General features: G+C 42.5%; 6 non-coding genes across 6 annotated transcripts; all 6 read left to right on the forward strand.

Annotated features, from left to right (window-relative positions):
* The first annotated feature begins 798 nt into the window (after positions 1–798).
* On the forward strand, positions 799–870 carry trnap-ugg (transfer RNA proline (anticodon UGG)). The gene has a single exon. It is a non-coding gene; the product is annotated as a tRNA-Pro (tRNA).
* Positions 871–2,828: 1,958 nt separating this feature from the next.
* trnap-ugg (transfer RNA proline (anticodon UGG)) lies at positions 2,829–2,900 on the forward strand. Its single transcript has one exon. It is a non-coding gene; the product is annotated as a tRNA-Pro (tRNA).
* Positions 2,901–7,070: 4,170 nt separating this feature from the next.
* On the forward strand, positions 7,071–7,142 carry trnap-agg (transfer RNA proline (anticodon AGG)). The gene has a single exon. It is a non-coding gene; the product is annotated as a tRNA-Pro (tRNA).
* A 2,645-nt stretch (positions 7,143–9,787) lies between these two features.
* Positions 9,788–9,859, forward strand: trnap-agg (transfer RNA proline (anticodon AGG)). The gene has a single exon. It is a non-coding gene; the product is annotated as a tRNA-Pro (tRNA).
* A 2,629-nt stretch (positions 9,860–12,488) lies between these two features.
* Positions 12,489–12,560, forward strand: trnap-agg (transfer RNA proline (anticodon AGG)). The gene has a single exon. It is a non-coding gene; the product is annotated as a tRNA-Pro (tRNA).
* Positions 12,561–15,326: 2,766 nt separating this feature from the next.
* On the forward strand, positions 15,327–15,398 carry trnap-agg (transfer RNA proline (anticodon AGG)). Its single transcript has one exon. It is a non-coding gene; the product is annotated as a tRNA-Pro (tRNA).
* The last annotated feature ends 1,075 nt before the right edge of the window (positions 15,399–16,473 follow it).

The raw sequence follows: 16,473 nt of genomic DNA on the forward strand, positions 1-16,473 counted from the left end.
TCTTACATTTAAAGCTCTAAAGGGTCAAGCTCCATCATATCTAAAAGACCTCATGGTACCATATCATCCCAATAGGCCACTTCAGTCTCAGAATGCAAGCCTACTGTTGGTCGAAGAAGGAGAGGAGGAAGGTTTGTTTGTAGGCAGAGAGAGAAGAGGAAAGCTAAGAACGTAGAACTGACAGTAGACGTGACGTGAAGAGGCGAGTGCAAGCAGGTTGGAACGGGTGGAGAAAAGGGTCAGGTGTGTTTTGCGATAAAAGATTATCAGCGAGAATGAAAGCAAAGGTGTTCAAGAAGGTGGTGAGACCAGCGATGTTTTTCGGCTTAGAGACAGTGGCACTGTAGAAAAGACAGGAGGCAGAGCTGGAGGTAGCAGAGCTTAAGATGTTGAGGTTCTCATTGGGAGTGACGAGGATGGATGGGATCAGGCATGAGTACATCAGAGGGACAGCTCATGTTAGATGTTTTGGAGATAAAGTCAGAGAGGCCAGATTGAGGTGGTTTGGACATGTTCAGAACAGAGACTGTCAATATGTCGGTAGAAGGATGCTGAGGTTGGAGCTGCGAGGCAAGAGGTCTAAAGGAAGAACGAAGAGGACATTTTTGGATATACTCTCTCAAAAGAGAGTTCAAATGCTCTCCTCAAGTTCATTGAGATGCATACAAGAAAAGAGATGGTAACACTTTCAATGTAGTGAGGTTGCCAATACACAAATTGGCCAATCTAAAAGTGAGTAAATTCTGTCTACAAATGGGGTATTAGATCACAAACTCTGCAATTCTCTCGTCTTTATATGGCTCGTTGGTCTAGGGGTATGATTCTCGCTTTGGGTGCGAGAGGTCCCGGGTTCAAATCCCGGACGAGCCCTTGACTGCGACATCTATTCCACAGATCTGTTCTCAGGAAAACTTTCACCTATGAAAGTCGACAAGTATGAAAACAGCCTTACCATAGCAAGCTTTATGAGGAATTGTGGGTTTGAGCACCACAAAATTTGACAGAATAATTGCATTTTTTCCATTCCAAGCATGGATGTGTTGCCGATCTGATACCTATGACTTTTAAAGGTCAATGCAGTATACTAAAATGCCATTGTAGAATACACTGAGGTGCAAACATTTAGCGAGAAGGTGTCACTTTCAATGAAGCAAACTATTTGCAGCAAAAGTGCGGACTGTGTCATATTTTGCCTTCACTAGCTTCTTTCCATTGGCTTCTCAACAAATCTCGAACAGAATGTAAAACCCTGCTTCTTACATATAAAGCTCTAAAGGGTCAAGCTCCATCATATCTAAAAGACCTCATGGTACCATATCATCCCAATAGGCCACTTCAGTCTCAGAATGCAAGCCTACTGTTGGTCGAAGAAGGAGAGGAGGAAGGTTTGTTTGTAGGCAGAAAGAGAAAAGGAAAGCTAAGAACGTAGGACTGAATGTAGACGTGACGTGAAGAGGCGAGTGCAAGCAGGTTGGAACGGGTGGAGACAAGTGTCAGGTGTGTTTTGCGATAAAAGAGTATCAGCGAGAATGAAAGCAAAGGTGTTCAAGACGGTGGTGAGACCAGCGATGTTTTTCGGCTTAGAGACAGTGGCACTGTAGAAAAGACAGGAGGCAGAGCTGGAGGTAGCAGAGCTTAAGATGTTGAGGTTCTCATTGGGAGTGACGAGGATGGATAGGATCAGGCATGAGTACATCAGAGGGACAGCTCATGTTAGATGTTTTGGAGATAAAGTCAGAGAGGCCAGATTGAGGTGGTTTGGACATGTTAAGAGGAGAGACTGTCAATATGTCGGTAGAAGGATGCTGAGGTTGGAGCTGCGAGGCAAGAGGTCTAGAGGAAGAACAAAGAGGAGATTTTTGGATATACTCTCTCAAAAGAGAGTTCAAATGCTCTCCTCAAGTTCATTGAGATGCATACAAGAAAAGAGATGGTAACACTTTCAATGTAGTGAGGTTGCTAAAACACAAATTGGCCAATCTAAAGGTGAGTAAATTCTGTAAATTCATATTTTGCCTTCACTAGCCTTGGTCTAGGGGAATGATTCTCGCTTAGGGTGTGAGAAGTCTCCGGACGAGCCCTGAATGCTAAATTCAATGTCTATGAGAAGAGAAGATGTAACGCTTTCCACGTGTAACCACAAGACCAGATGCAAGTGTTGCTGTGAAAGTTGTTACTAGAACGAGACAAGATTCCACTCACTCGTGTTTTGCTGATCTGGAAACCACAACCTTTCTCTGTCAATGGAGTATGTCCTCACATTAATGTTTTTGTCGGAAATTTACACAACATGAATTTCTCAGTTTGAGAATGACTGAAGTTCTTGTTCTTCATTTGGATAGTAGGGCTGAACTCATTACAAGCCCACTGGACGCGAGGCTCGTTGGTCTAGGGGTATGATTCTCGCTTTGGGTGCGAGAGGTCTCGGGTTCAAATCCCCGACGAGCCCTTGACTGCGACATCTATTCCACAGACCTTTTTTAGGAAGACTTTCACCTACGAAAGTCGACAAGTATAAAAACAGCCTTACTATACCAAGCTTTATGAGGAATTGTGGGTTTGAGCACCAGAAGGAAGGATGCTGAGGTTGGAGCTGCCAGGCAAGAGGTCTAGAGGAAGAACAAAGAGCAGATTTTTAGATATACTCTCTCAAAAGAGAGTTCAAATGCTCTCCTCAAGTTCATTGAGATGCATACAAGAAAAGAGATGGTAACACTTTCAATGTAGTGAGGTTGCCAATACACAAATTGGCCAATCTAAAGGTGAGTAAATTCTGTCTACAAATGGGGTATTAGATCACAAACTCTGCAATTTGCTCGTCCTTATGTGGCTCGTTGGTCTAGGGGTATGATTCTCGCTTTGGGTGCGAGAGGTCCCAGGTTCAAATCCCGGACGAGCCCTTGACTGCGACATCTATTCCACAGATCTGTTCTCAGGAAAACTTTCACCTATGAAAGTCGACAAGTATGAAAACAGCCTTACCATAGCAAGCTTTATGAGGAATTGTGGGTTTGAGCACCACAAAATTTGACAGAGTAAGTAAGTAAGGTCACAGCAGTATACTAAAATGCCATTGTAGAATACACTGAGGTACAAACATTTAGCGAGAAGGTGTCACTTTCAATGAAGCAAACTATTTGCAGCAAAAGTGCGGACTGTATCATATATTGCCTTCACTAGCTTCTTTCCATTGGCTTCTCAACAAATCTAGAACAGAATGTAAAACCCTGCTTCTTACATATAAAGCTCTAAAGGGTCAAGCTCCATCATATCTAAAAGACCTCATGGTACCATATCATGCCAATAGGCCACTTCAGTCTCAGAATGCAAGCCTACTGTTGGTCGAAGAATGAGAGGAGGAAGGTTTGTTTGTAGACAGAGAGAGAATAGGAAAGCTAAGAACGTAGGACTGACAGTAGACGTGACGTGAAGAGGCGAGTGCAAGCAGGTTGGAACGAAGACCAAAGGAAGACCAAAAAGGAGATTTTTAGATATACTCTCTCAAAACAGAGTTCAAATGCTCTCCTCAAGTTCATTGAGATGCATACAAGAAAAGAGATGGTAACACTTTCAATGTAGTGAGGTTGCCAATACACAAATTGGCCAATCTAAAGGTGAGTAAATTCTGTCTACAAATGGGATATTAGTTTACAAACTCTGCAATTCGCTTGTCTTTATATGGCTCGTTGGTCTAGGGGTATGATTTTCGCTTAGGGTGCGAGAGGTCCAGGGTTCACATCCCGGACGAGCTCTTGACTGCGACATCTTTTCCACAGATCTATTCTTAGGAAAACTTTCACCTATGAAAGTCGATAAGTATGAAAACAGCCTTACCATAGCAAGCTTTATGAGGAATTGTGGGTTTGAGAACCACAAAATTTGACAGAGTAATTGCATTTTTTCCATTCCAAGCATGGATGTGTTCCCGATCTGATACCTATGACTTTTAAAGGTCAATGCAGTATACTAAAATGCCATTGTAGAATACACTGAGGTGCAAACATTTAGCGAGAAGGTGTCACTTTCAATGAAGCAAACTATTTGCAGCAAAAGTGCGGACTGTATCATATTTTGCCTTCACTAGCTTCTTTCCATTGGCTTCTCAACAAATCTCGAACAGAATGTAAAACCCTGCTTCTTACATATAAAGCTCTAAAGGGTCAAGCTCCATCATATCTAAAAGACCTCATGGTACCATATCATCCCAATAGGCCACTTCAGTCTCAGAATGCAAGCCTACTGTTGGTCGAAGAATGAGAGGAGGAAGGTTTGTTTGTAGACAGAGAGAGAAGAGGAAAGCTAAGAACGTAGGACTGACAGTAGACGTGACGTGAAGAGGCGAGTGCAAGCAGGTTGGAACGGGTGGAGAAAAGTGTCAGGTATATTTTGCGATAAAAGAGTATCAGCGAGAATGAAAGCAAAGGTGTTCAAGACAGTGGTGAGACCAGCGATGTTTTTCGGCTTAGAGACAGTGGCACTGTAGAAAAGACAGGAGGCAGAGCTGGAGGTAGCATAGCTTAAGATGTTGAGGTTCTCATTGGGAGTGACGAGGATGGATAGGATCAGGCATGAGTACATCAGAGGGACAGCTCATGTTAGATGTTTTGGAGATAAAGTCAGAGAGGCCAGATTGAGGTGGTTTGGACATGTTCAGAGGAGAGACTGTCAATATGTCGGTAGAAGGATGCTGAGGTTGGAGCTGCCAGGCAAGAGGTCTAGAGGAAGACCAAAAAGGAGATTTTTAGATATACTCTCTCAAAAGAGAGTTCAAATGCTCTCCTCAAGTTCATTGAGATGCATACAAGAAAAGAGATGGTAACACTTTCAATGTAGTGAGGTTGCCAATACACAAATTGGCCAATCTAAAGGTGAGTAAATTCTGTCTACAAATGGGATATTAGTTTACAAACTCTGCAATTCGCTTGTCTTTATATGGCTCGTTGGTCTAGGGGTATGATTTTCGCTTAGGGTGCGAGAGGTCCAGGGTTCACATCCCGGACGAGCTCTTGACTGCGACATCTTTTCCACAGATCTATTCTTAGGAAAACTTTCACCTATGAAAGTCGATAAGTATGAAAACAGCCTTACCATAGCAAGCTTTATGAGGAATTGTGGGTTTGAGAACCACAAAATTTGACAGAGTAATTGCATTTTTTCCATTCCAAGCATGGATGTGTTGCCGATCTGATACCTATGACTTTTAAAGTCAATGCAGTATACTAAAATGCCATTGTAGAATACACTGAGGTGCAAAAATTTAGCGAGAAGGTGTCAATTTCAATGAAGCAAACTATTTGCAGCAAAAGTGCTGACTGTATCATATTTTGCCTTCACTAGCTTCTTGCCATTGGCTTCTGTAGAAAAGACAGGAGGCAGAGCTGGAGGTAGCAGAGCTTAAGATGTTGAGGTTCTCATTGGGAGTGACGAGGATGGATAGGATCAGGCATGAGTACATCAGAGGGACAGCTCATGTTAGATGTTTTGGAGATAAAGTCAGAGAGGCTAGATTGAAGTGGTTTGGACTTATTCAGAGGAGAGATGGTGAAAACAGTATATCGGATAAAAGATGCTGAGGTTGGAGCTGCCAGGCAAGAGGTCTAGAGGAAGACCAAAAAGGAGATTTTTAGATATACTCTCTCAAAAGAGAGTTCAAATGCTCTCCTCAAGTTCATTGAGATGCATACAAGAAAAGAGATGGTAACACTTTCAATGTAGTGAGGTTGCCAATACACAAATTGGCCAATCTAAAGGTGAGTAAATTCTGTCTACAAATGGGATATTAGTTTACAAACTCTGCAATTCGCTTGTCTTTATAAGGCTCGTTGGTCTAGGGGTATGATTTTCGCTTAGGGTGCGAGAGGTCCCGGGTTCACATCCCGGACGAGCTCTTGACTGCGACATCTTTTCCACAGATCTATTCTTAGGAAAACTTTCACCTATGAAAGTCGACAAGTATGAAAACAGCCTTACCATAGCAAGCTTTATGAGGAATTGTGGGTTTGAGAACCACAAAATTTGACAGAGTAATTGCATTTTTTCCATTCCAAGCATGGATGTGTTGCCGATCTGATACCTATGACTTTTAAAGGTCAATGCAGTATACTAAAATGCCATTGTAGAATACACTGAGGTGCAAACATTTAGCGAGAAGGTGTCACTTTCAATGAAGCAAACTATTTGCAGCAAAAGTGCGGACTGTATCATATTTTGCCTTCACTAGCTTCTTTCCATTGGCTTCTCAACAAATCTCGAACAGAATGTAAAACCCTGCTTCTTACATATAAAGCTCTAAAGGGTCAAGCTCCATCATATCTAAAAGACCTCATGGTACCATATCATCCCAATAGGCCACTTCAGTCTCAGAATGCAAGCCTACTGTTGGTCGAAGAAGGAGAGGAGGGAGGTTTGTTTGTAGACAGAGAGAGAAGAGGAAAGCTAAGAACGTAGGACTGACAGTAGACGTGACGTGAAGAGGCGAGTGCAAGCAGGTTGGAACGGGTGGAGAAAAGTGTCATGTGTGTTTTGCGATAAAAGAGTATCAGCGAGAATGAAAGCAAAGGTGTTCAAGACGGTGGTGAGACCAGCGATGTTTTTCGGCTTAGAGACAGTGGCACTGTAGAAAAGACAGGAGGCAGAGCTGGACGTAGCATAGCTTAAGATGTTGAGGTTCTCATTGGGAGTGACGAGGATGGATATGATCAGGCATGAGTACATCAGAGGGACAGCTCATGTTAGATGTTTTGGAGATAAAGTCAGAGAGGCCAGATTGAGGTGGTTTGGACATGTTCAGAGGAGAGACTGTCAATATGTCGGTAGAAGGATGCTGAGGTTGGAGCTGCGAGGCAAGAGGTCTAGAGGAACAACTAAGAGGAGATTTTTAAATATACTCTCTCAAAAGAGAGTTCAAATGCTCTCCTCAAGTTCATTGAGATGCATACAAGAAAAGAGATGGTAACACTTTCAATGTAGTGAGGTTGCCAATACACAAATTGGCCAATCTAAAGGTGAGTAAATTCTGTCTACAAATGGGATATTAGTTTACAAACTCTGCAATTCGCTTGACTTTATGTGGCTCGTTGGTCTAGGGGTATGATTCTCGCTTAGGGTGCGAGAGGTCCCGGGTTCAAATCCCGGACGAGCCCTTGACTGCGACGTCTATTCCACAGACCTTAATTAGGAAGACTTTCACCTACGAAAGTCGACAAGTATAAAAACAGCTTTACTATACCAAGCTTTATGAGGAATTGTGGGTTTGAGCACCAAAAACTTTGACAGAGTAATTGCATTTTTTCCTTGTGCAAACACAGGAAACTTTAGTTAGTACACCACACAAGATGCCAAGTACTGATGTTTTGCCGATTTGGAAAACCCGACTTTCAAAAGTCAAGAGCTGACTGTATCATATTTTGCCTTCACTAGCCTTGGTCTAGGGGAATGATTGTCGCTTAGGGTGTGAGAGGTCTCCGGACGAGCCCTGAATGCTAAATTCAATGTCTATGAGAAGAGAGGATGTAACGCTTTCCACGTGTAACCACAAGACCAGATGCAAGTTTTGCTGTGAAAGTTGTTACTAGACGAGACAAGATTCCACTCACTCGTGTTTTGCTCATCTGGAAACCACAGCCTTTCTCTGTCAATGGAGTATGTCCTCACATTAATGTTTTTGTCGGAAATTTACACAACATGAATTTCTCAATTTGAGAATGACTGAAGTTCTACTTCTTCATTTGGATAGTAGGGCTGAACTCATTACAAACCCAGCAGACGCGAGGCTCGTTGGTCTAGGGGTATGATTCTCGCTTTGGGTGCAAGAGATCCCGGGTTCAAATCGCGGACGAGCCCTTGACTGCGACATCTTTTCTCAGACCCTTTTTAGGAAGACTTTCACCTACGAAAGTCGACAAGTATAAAAACAGCCTTACTATACCAAGCTTTATGAGGAATTGTGGGTTTGAGCACCAGAAGGAAGGATGCTGAGGTTGGAGCTGCAAGGCAAGAGGTCTAGAGGAAGAACAAAGAGAAGATTTTTAGATATACTCTCTCAAAAGAGAGTTCAAATGCTCTCCTCAAGTTCATTGAGATGCATACAAGAAAAGAGATGGTAACACTTTCAATGTAGTGAGGTTGCCAATACACAAATTGGCCAATCTAACGGTGAGTAAATTCTGTCTACAAATGGGATATTAGTTTACAAACTCTGCAATTCGCTTGTCTTTATATGGCTCGTTGGTCTAGGGGTATGATTTTCGCTTAGGGTGCGAGAGGTCCCGGGTTCACATCCCGGACGAGCTCTTGACTGCGACATCTTTTCCACAGATCTATTCTTAGGAAAACTTTCACCTATGAAAGTCGACAAGTATGAAAACAGCCTTACCATAGCAAGCTTTATGAGGAATTGTGGGTTTGAGAACCACAAAATTTGACAGAGTAATTGCATTTTTTCCATTCCAAGCATGGATGTGTTGCCGATCTGATACCTATGACTTTTAAAGGTCAATGCAGTATACTAAAATGCCATTGTAGAATACACTGAGGTGCAAACATTTAGCGAGAAGGTGTCACTTTCAATGAAGCAAACTATTTGCAGCAAAAGTGCGGACTGTATCATATTTTGCCTTCACTAGCTTCTTTCCATTGGCTTCTCAACAAATCTCGAACAGAGTGTAAAACCCTGCTTCTTACATATAAAGCAGGAAAACTTTCACCTATGAAAGTCGACAAGTATGAAAACAGCCTTACCATAGCAAGCTTTATGAGGAATTGTGGGTTTGAGCACCACAAAATTTGACAGAGTAAGTAAGTAAGGTCAATGCAGTATACTAAAATGCCATTGTAGAATACACTGAGGTGCAAACATTTAGCGAGAAGGTGTCACTTTCAATGAAGCAAACTATTTGCAGCAAAAGTGCGGACTGTATCATATTTTGCCTTCACTAGCTTCTTTCCATTGGCTTCTCAACAAATCTAGAACAGAATGTAAAACCCTGCTTCTTACATATAAAGCTCTAAAGGGTCAAGCTCCATCATATCTAAAAGACCTCATGGTACCATATCATCCCAATAGGCCACTTCAGTCTCAGAATGCAAGCCTACTGTTGGTCGAAGAAGGAGAGGAGGAAGGTTTGTTTGTAGACAGAGAGAGAAGAGGAAAGCTAAGAACGTAGGACTGACAGTAGACGTGACGTGAAGAGGCGAGTGCAAGCAGGTTGGAACGGGTGGAGAAAAGTGTCAGGTGTGTTTTGCGAAAAAAGAGTATCAGCGAGAATGAAAGCAAAGGTGTTCAAGACAGTGGTGAGACCAGCGATGTTTTTCGGCTTAGAGACAGTGGCACTGTTGAAAAGACAGGAGGCAGAGCTGGAGGTAGCATAGCTTAAGATGTTGAGGTTCTCATTGGGAGTGACGAGGATGGATAGGATCAGGCATGAGTACATCAGAGGGACAGCTCATGTTAGATGTTTTGGAGATAAAGTCAGAGAGGCCAGATTGAGGTGGTTTGGACATGTTCAGAGGAGAGACTGTCAATATGTCGGTAGAAGGATGCTGAGGTTGGAGCTGCGAGGCAAGAGGTCTAGAGGAAGACCAAAGAGGAGCTTTTTGGACATACTCTCTCAAAAGAGAGTTCAAATGCTCTCCTCAAGTTCATTGAGATGCATACAAGAAAAGAGATGGTAACACTTTCAATGTAGTGAGGTTGCCAATACACAAATTGGCCAATCTAAAGGTGAGTAAATTCTGTCTACAAATGGGATATTAGTTTACAAACTCTGCAATTCGCTTGACTTTATGTGGCTCGTTGGTCTAGGGGTATGATTCTCGCTTAGGGTGCGAGAGGTCCCGGGTTCAAATCCCGGACGAGCCCTTGACTGCGACGTCTATTCCACAGACCTTAATTAGGAAGACTTTCACCTACGAAAGTCGACAAGTATAAAAACAGCTTTACTATACCAAGCTTTATGAGGAATTGTGGGTTTGACAGAGTAATTGCATTTTTTCCTTGTGCAAACACAGGAAACTTTAGTTAGTACACCACACAAGATGCCAAGTACTGATGTTTTGCCGATTTGGAAAACCCGACTTTCAAAAGTCAAGAGCTGACTGTATCATATTTTGCCTTCACTAGCCTTGGTCTAGGGGAATGATTGTCGCTTAGGGTGTGAGAGGTCTCCGGACGAGCCCTGAATGCTAAATTCAATGTCTATGAGAAGAGAAGATGTAACGCTTTCCACGTGTAACCACAAGACCAGATGCAAGTTTTGCTGTGAAAGTTGTTACTAGACGAGACAAGATTCCACTCACTCGTGTTTTGCTCATCTGGAAACCACAGCCTTTCTCTGTCAATGGAGTATGTCCTCACATTAATGTTTTTGTCGGAAATTTACACAACATGAATTTCTCAATTTGAGAATGACTGAAGTTCTACTTCTTCATTTGGATAGTAGGGCTGAACTCATTACAAACCCAGCAGACGCGAGGCTCGTTGGTCTAGGGGTATGATTCTCGCTTTGGGTGCAAGAGATCCCGGGTTCAAATCGCGGACGAGCCCTTGACTGCGACATCTTTTCTCAGACCCTTTTTAGGAAGACTTTCACCTACGAAAGTCGACAAGTATAAAAACAGCCTTACTATACCAAGCTTTATGAGGAATTGTGGGTTTGAGCACCAGAAGGAAGGATGCTGAGGTTGGAGCTGCAAGGCAAGAGGTCTAGAGGAAGAACAAAGAGAAGATTTTTAGATATACTCTCTCAAAAGAGAGTTCAAATGCTCTCCTCAAGTTCATTGAGATGCATACAAGAAAAGAGATGGTAACACTTTCAATGTAGTGAGGTTGCCAATACACAAATTGGCCAATCTAACGGTGAGTAAATTCTGTCTACAAATGGGATATTAGTTTACAAACTCTGCAATTCGCTTGTCTTTATATGGCTCGTTGGTCTAGGGGTATGATTTTCGCTTAGGGTGCGAGAGGTCCCGGGTTCACATCCCGGACGAGCTCTTGACTGCGACATCTTTTCCACAGATCTATTCTTAGGAAAACTTTCACCTATGAAAGTCGACAAGTATGAAAACAGCCTTACCATAGCAAGCTTTATGAGGAATTGTGGGTTTGAGAACCACAAAATTTGACAGAGTAATTGCATTTTTTCCATTCCAAGCATGGATGTGTTGCCGATCTGATACCTATGACTTTTAAAGGTCAATGCAGTATACTAAAATGCCATTGTAGAATACACTGAGGTGCAAACATTTAGCGAGAAGGTGTCACTTTCAATGAAGCAAACTATTTGCAGCAAAAGTGCGGACTGTATCATATTTTGCCTTCACTAGCTTCTTTCCATTGGCTTCTCAACAAATCTCGAACAGAGTGTAAAACCCTGCTTCTTACATATAAAGCAGGAAAACTTTCACCTATGAAAGTCGACAAGTATGAAAACAGCCTTACCATAGCAAGCTTTATGAGGAATTGTGGGTTTGAGCACCACAAAATTTGACAGAGTAAGTAAGTAAGGTCAATGCAGTATACTAAAATGCCATTGTAGAATACACTGAGGTGCAAACATTTAGCGAGAAGGTGTCACTTTCAATGAAGCAAACTATTTGCAGCAAAAGTGCGGACTGTATCATATTTTGCCTTCACTAGCTTCTTTCCATTGGCTTCTCAACAAATCTAGAACAGAATGTAAAACCCTGCTTCTTACATATAAAGCTCTAAAGGGTCAAGCTCCATCATATCTAAAAGACCTCATGGTACCATATCATCCCAATAGGCCACTTCAGTCTCAGAATGCAAGCCTACTGTTGGTCGAAGAAGGAGAGGAGGAAGGTTTGTTTGTAGACAGAGAGAGAAGAGGAAAGCTAAGAACGTAGGACTGACAGTAGACGTGACGTGAAGAGGCGAGTGCAAGCAGGTTGGAACGGGTGGAGAAAAGTGTCAGGTGTGTTTTGCGAAAAAAGAGTATCAGCGAGAATGAAAGCAAAGGTGTTCAAGACAGTGGTGAGACCAGCGATGTTTTTCGGCTTAGAGACAGTGGCACTGTTGAAAAGACAGGAGGCAGAGCTGGAGGTAGCATAGCTTAAGATGTTGAGGTTCTCATTGGGAGTGACGAGGATGGATAGGATCAGGCATGAGTACATCAGAGGGACAGCTCATGTTAGATGTTTTGGAGATAAAGTCAGAGAGGCCAGATTGAGGTGGTTTGGACATGTTCAGAGGAGAGACTGTCAATATGTCGGTAGAAGGATGCTGAGGTTGGAGCTGCGAGGCAAGAGGTCTAGAGGAAGACCAAAGAGGAGCTTTTTGGACATACTCTCTCAAAAGAGAGTTCAAATGCTCTCCTCAAGTTCATTGAGATGCATACAAGAAAAGAGATGGTAACACTTTCAATGTAGTGAGGTTGCCAATACACAAATTGGCCAATCTAAAGGTGAGTAAATTCTGTCTACAAATGGGATATTAGTTTACAAACTCTGCAATTCGCATGTCTTTATGTGGCTCGTTGGTCTAGGGGTATGATTCTCGCTTAGGGTGAGAGAGGTCCCGGGTTCAAATCCCGGACGAGCCCTTGACTGCGACATCTATTCCACAGATCTATTCTCATGAAAACTTTCACCTATGAAAGTCGACAAGTATGAAAACAGCCTTACCATAGCAAGCTTTATGAGGAATTGTGGGTTTGAGCACCACAAACTTTGACAGAGTAATTGCATTTTTTCCTTGTGCAAATACAGGAAACTTTAGTTAGTACACGACACAAGATGCCAAGTATTGATGTTTTGCCGATTTGGAAAACCCGACTTTCAAAAGTCAAGAGCTAACTGTATCATATTTTGCCTTCACTAGCCTTGGTCTAGGGGAATGATTCTCGCTTAGGGTGTGAGAAGTCTCCGGACGAGCCCTGAATGCTAAATTCAATGTCTATGAGAAAAGAAGATGTAACGCTTTCCACGTGTAACCACAAGACCAGATGCAAGTGTTGCTGTGAAAGTTGTTACTAGAACGAGACAAGATTCCACTCACTCGTGTTTTGTTGATCTGGAAACCACAACCTTTCTCTGTCAATGGAGTATGTCCTCACATTAATGTTTTTGTCGGAAATTTACACAACATGAATTTCTCAGTTTGAGAATGACTGAAGTTCTTGTTCTTCATTTGGATAGTAGGGCTGAACTCATTACAAGCCCACTGGACGCGAGGCTCGTTGGTCTACGGGTATGATTCTCGCTTTGGTTGCGAGAGGTCCAGGGATCAAATCCCGGACGAGCCCTTGACTGCGACATCTATTCCACATACCGTTTTTAGGAAGACTTTCACCTACGAAAGTCGACAAGTATAAAAACAGCCTTACTATACCAAGCTTTATGAGGAATTGTGGGTTTGAGCACCACGAAATTTGACAGAGTAATTGCATGTTTTCCATTCCAAGCATGGATGTGTTGCCGATGTGATACCTATGACTTTTAAAGGTCAATGCAGTATACTAACATGCCATTGTAGAATACACTGAGGTGCAAAAATTTAGCGAGAAGGTGTCAATTTCAATGAAGCAAACTATTTGCAGCAAAAGTGCTGACTGTATCATATTTTGCCTTCACTAGCTTCTTGCCATTGGCTTCTGTAGAAAAGACAGGAGGCAGAGCTGGAGGTAGCAGAGCTTAAGATGTTGAGGTTCTCATTGGGAGTGACGAGGATGGATAGGATCAGGCATGAGTACATCAGAGGGACAGCTCATGTTAGATGTTTTGGAGATAAAGTCAGAGAGGCTAGATTGAAGTGGTTTGGACTTATTCAGAGGAGAGATGGTGAAAACAGTATATCGGATAAAAGATGCTGAGGTTGGAGCTGCCAGGCAAGAGGTCTAGAGGAAGACCAAAAAGGAGATTTTTAGATATACTCTCTCAAAAGAGAGTTCAAATGCTCTCCTCAAGTTCATTGAGATGCATACAAGAAAAGAGATGGTAACACTTTCAATGTAGTGAGGTTGCCAATACACAAATTGGCCAATCTAAAGGTGAGTAAATTCTGTCTACAAATGGGATATTAGTTTACAAACTCTGCAATTCGCTTGTCTTTATAAGGCTCGTTGGTCTAGGGGTATGATTTTCGCTTAGGGTGCGAGAGGTCCCGGGTTCACATCCCGGACGAGCTCTTGACTGCGACATCTTTTCCACAGATCTATTCTTAGGAAAACTTTCACCTATGAAAGTCGACAAGTATGAAAACAGCCTTACCATGGCAAGCTTTATGAGGAATTGTGGGTTTGAGAACCACAAAATTTGACAGAGTAATTGCATTTTTTCCATTCCAAGCATGGATGTGTTGCCGATCTGATACCTATGACTTTTAAAGGTCAATGCAGTATACTAAAATGCCATTGTAGAATACACTGAGGTGCAAACATTTAGCGAGAAAGTGTCACTTTCAATGAAGCAAACTATTTGCAGCAAAAGTGCGGACTGTATCATATTTTGCCTTCACTAGCTTCTTTCCATTGGCTTCTCAACAAATCTCGAACAGAATGTAAAACCCTGCTTCTTACATATAAAGCTCTAAAGGGTCAAGCTCCATCATATCTAAAAGACCTCATGGTACCATATCATCCCAATAGGCCACTTCAGTCTCAGAATGCAAGCCTACTGTTGGTCGAAGAAGGAGAGGAGGGAGGTTTGTTTGTAGACAGAGAGAGAAGAGGAAAGCTAAGAACGTAGGACTGACAGTAGACGTGACGTGAAGAGGCGAGTGCAAGCAGGTTGGAACGGGTGGAGAAAAGTGTCATGTGTGTTTTGCGATAAAAGAGTATCAGCGAGAATGAAAGCAAAGGTGTTCAAGACGGTGGTGAGACCAGCGATGTTTTTCGGCTTAGAGACAGTGGCACTGTAGAAAAGACAGGAGGCAGAGCTGGACGTAGCATAGCTTAAGATGTTGAGGTTCTCATTGGGAGTGACGAGGATGGATAGGATCAGGCATGAGTACATCAGAGGGACAGCTCATGTTAGATGTTTTGGAGATAAAGTCAGAGAGGCCAGATTGAGGTGGTTTGGACATGTTCAGAGGAGAGACTGTCAATATGTCGGTAGAAGGATGCTGAGGTTGGAGCTGCGAGGCAAGAGGTCTAGAGGAACAACTAAGAGGAGATTTTTAAATATACTCTCTCAAAAGAGAGTTCAAATGCTCTCCTCAAGTTCATTGAGATGAATACAAGAAAAGAGATGGTAACACTTTCAATGTAGTGAGGTTGCCAATACACAAATTGGCCAATCTAAAGGTGAGTAAATTCTGTCTACAAATGGGATATTAGTTTACAAACTCTGCAATTCGCTTGACTTTATGTGGCTCGTTGGTCTAGGGGTATGATTCTCGCTTAGGGTGCGAGAGGTCCCGGGTTCAAATCCCGGACGAGCCCTTGACTGCGACGTCTATTCCACAGACCTTAATTAGGAAGACTTTCACCTACGAAAGTCGACAAGTATAAAAACAGCTTTACTATACCAAGCTTTATGAGGAATTGTGGGTTTGAGCACCAAAAACTTTGACAGAGTAATTGCATTTTTTCCTTGTGCAAACACAGGAAACTTTAGTTAGTACACCACACAAGATGCCAAGTACTGATGTTTTGCCGATTTGGAAAACCCGACTTTCAAAAGTCAAGAGCTGACTGTATCATATTTTGCCTTCACTAGCCTTGGTCTAGGGGAATGATTGTCGCTTAGGGTGTGAGAGGTCTCCGGACGAGCCCTGAATGCTAAATTCAATGTCTATGAGAAGAGAGGATGTAACGCTTTCCACGTGTAACCACAAGACCAGATGCAAGTTTTGCTGTGAAAGTTGTTACTAGACGAGACAAGATTCCACTCACTCGTGTTTTGCTCATCTGGAAACCACAGCCTTTCTCTGTCAATGGAGTATGTCCTCACATTAATGTTTTTGTCGGAAATTTACACAACATGAATTTCTCAATTTGAGAATGACTGAAGTTCTACTTCTTCATTTGGATAGTAGGGCTGAACTCATTACAAACCCAGCAGACGCGAGGCTCGTTGGTCTAGGGGTATGATTCTCGCTTTGGGTGCAAGAGATCCCGGGTTCAAATCGCGGACGAGCCCTTGACTGCGACATCTTTTCTCAGACCCTTTTTAGGAAGACTTTCACCTACGAAAGTCGACAAGTATAAAAACAGCCTTACTATACCAAGCTTTATGAGGAATTGTGGGTTTGAGCACCAGAAGGAAGGATGCTGAGGTTGGAGCTGCAAGGCAAGAGGTCTAGAGGAAGAACAAAGAGAAGATTTTTAGATATACTCTCTCAAAAGAGAGTTCAAATGCTCTCCTCAAGTTCATTGAGATGCATACAAGAAAAGAGATGGTAACACTTTCAATGTAGTGAGGTTGCCAATACACAAATTGGCCAATCTAACGGTGAGTAAATTCTGTCTACAAATGGGATATTAGTTTACAAACTCTGCAATTCGCTTGTCTTTA

The sequence above is a fragment of the Channa argus genome, chromosome 4, assembly GCF_033026475.1.
Source record: "Channa argus isolate prfri chromosome 4, Channa argus male v1.0, whole genome shotgun sequence".
NCBI classification, from domain to species: Eukaryota; Metazoa; Chordata; class Actinopteri; order Anabantiformes; family Channidae; genus Channa; species Channa argus.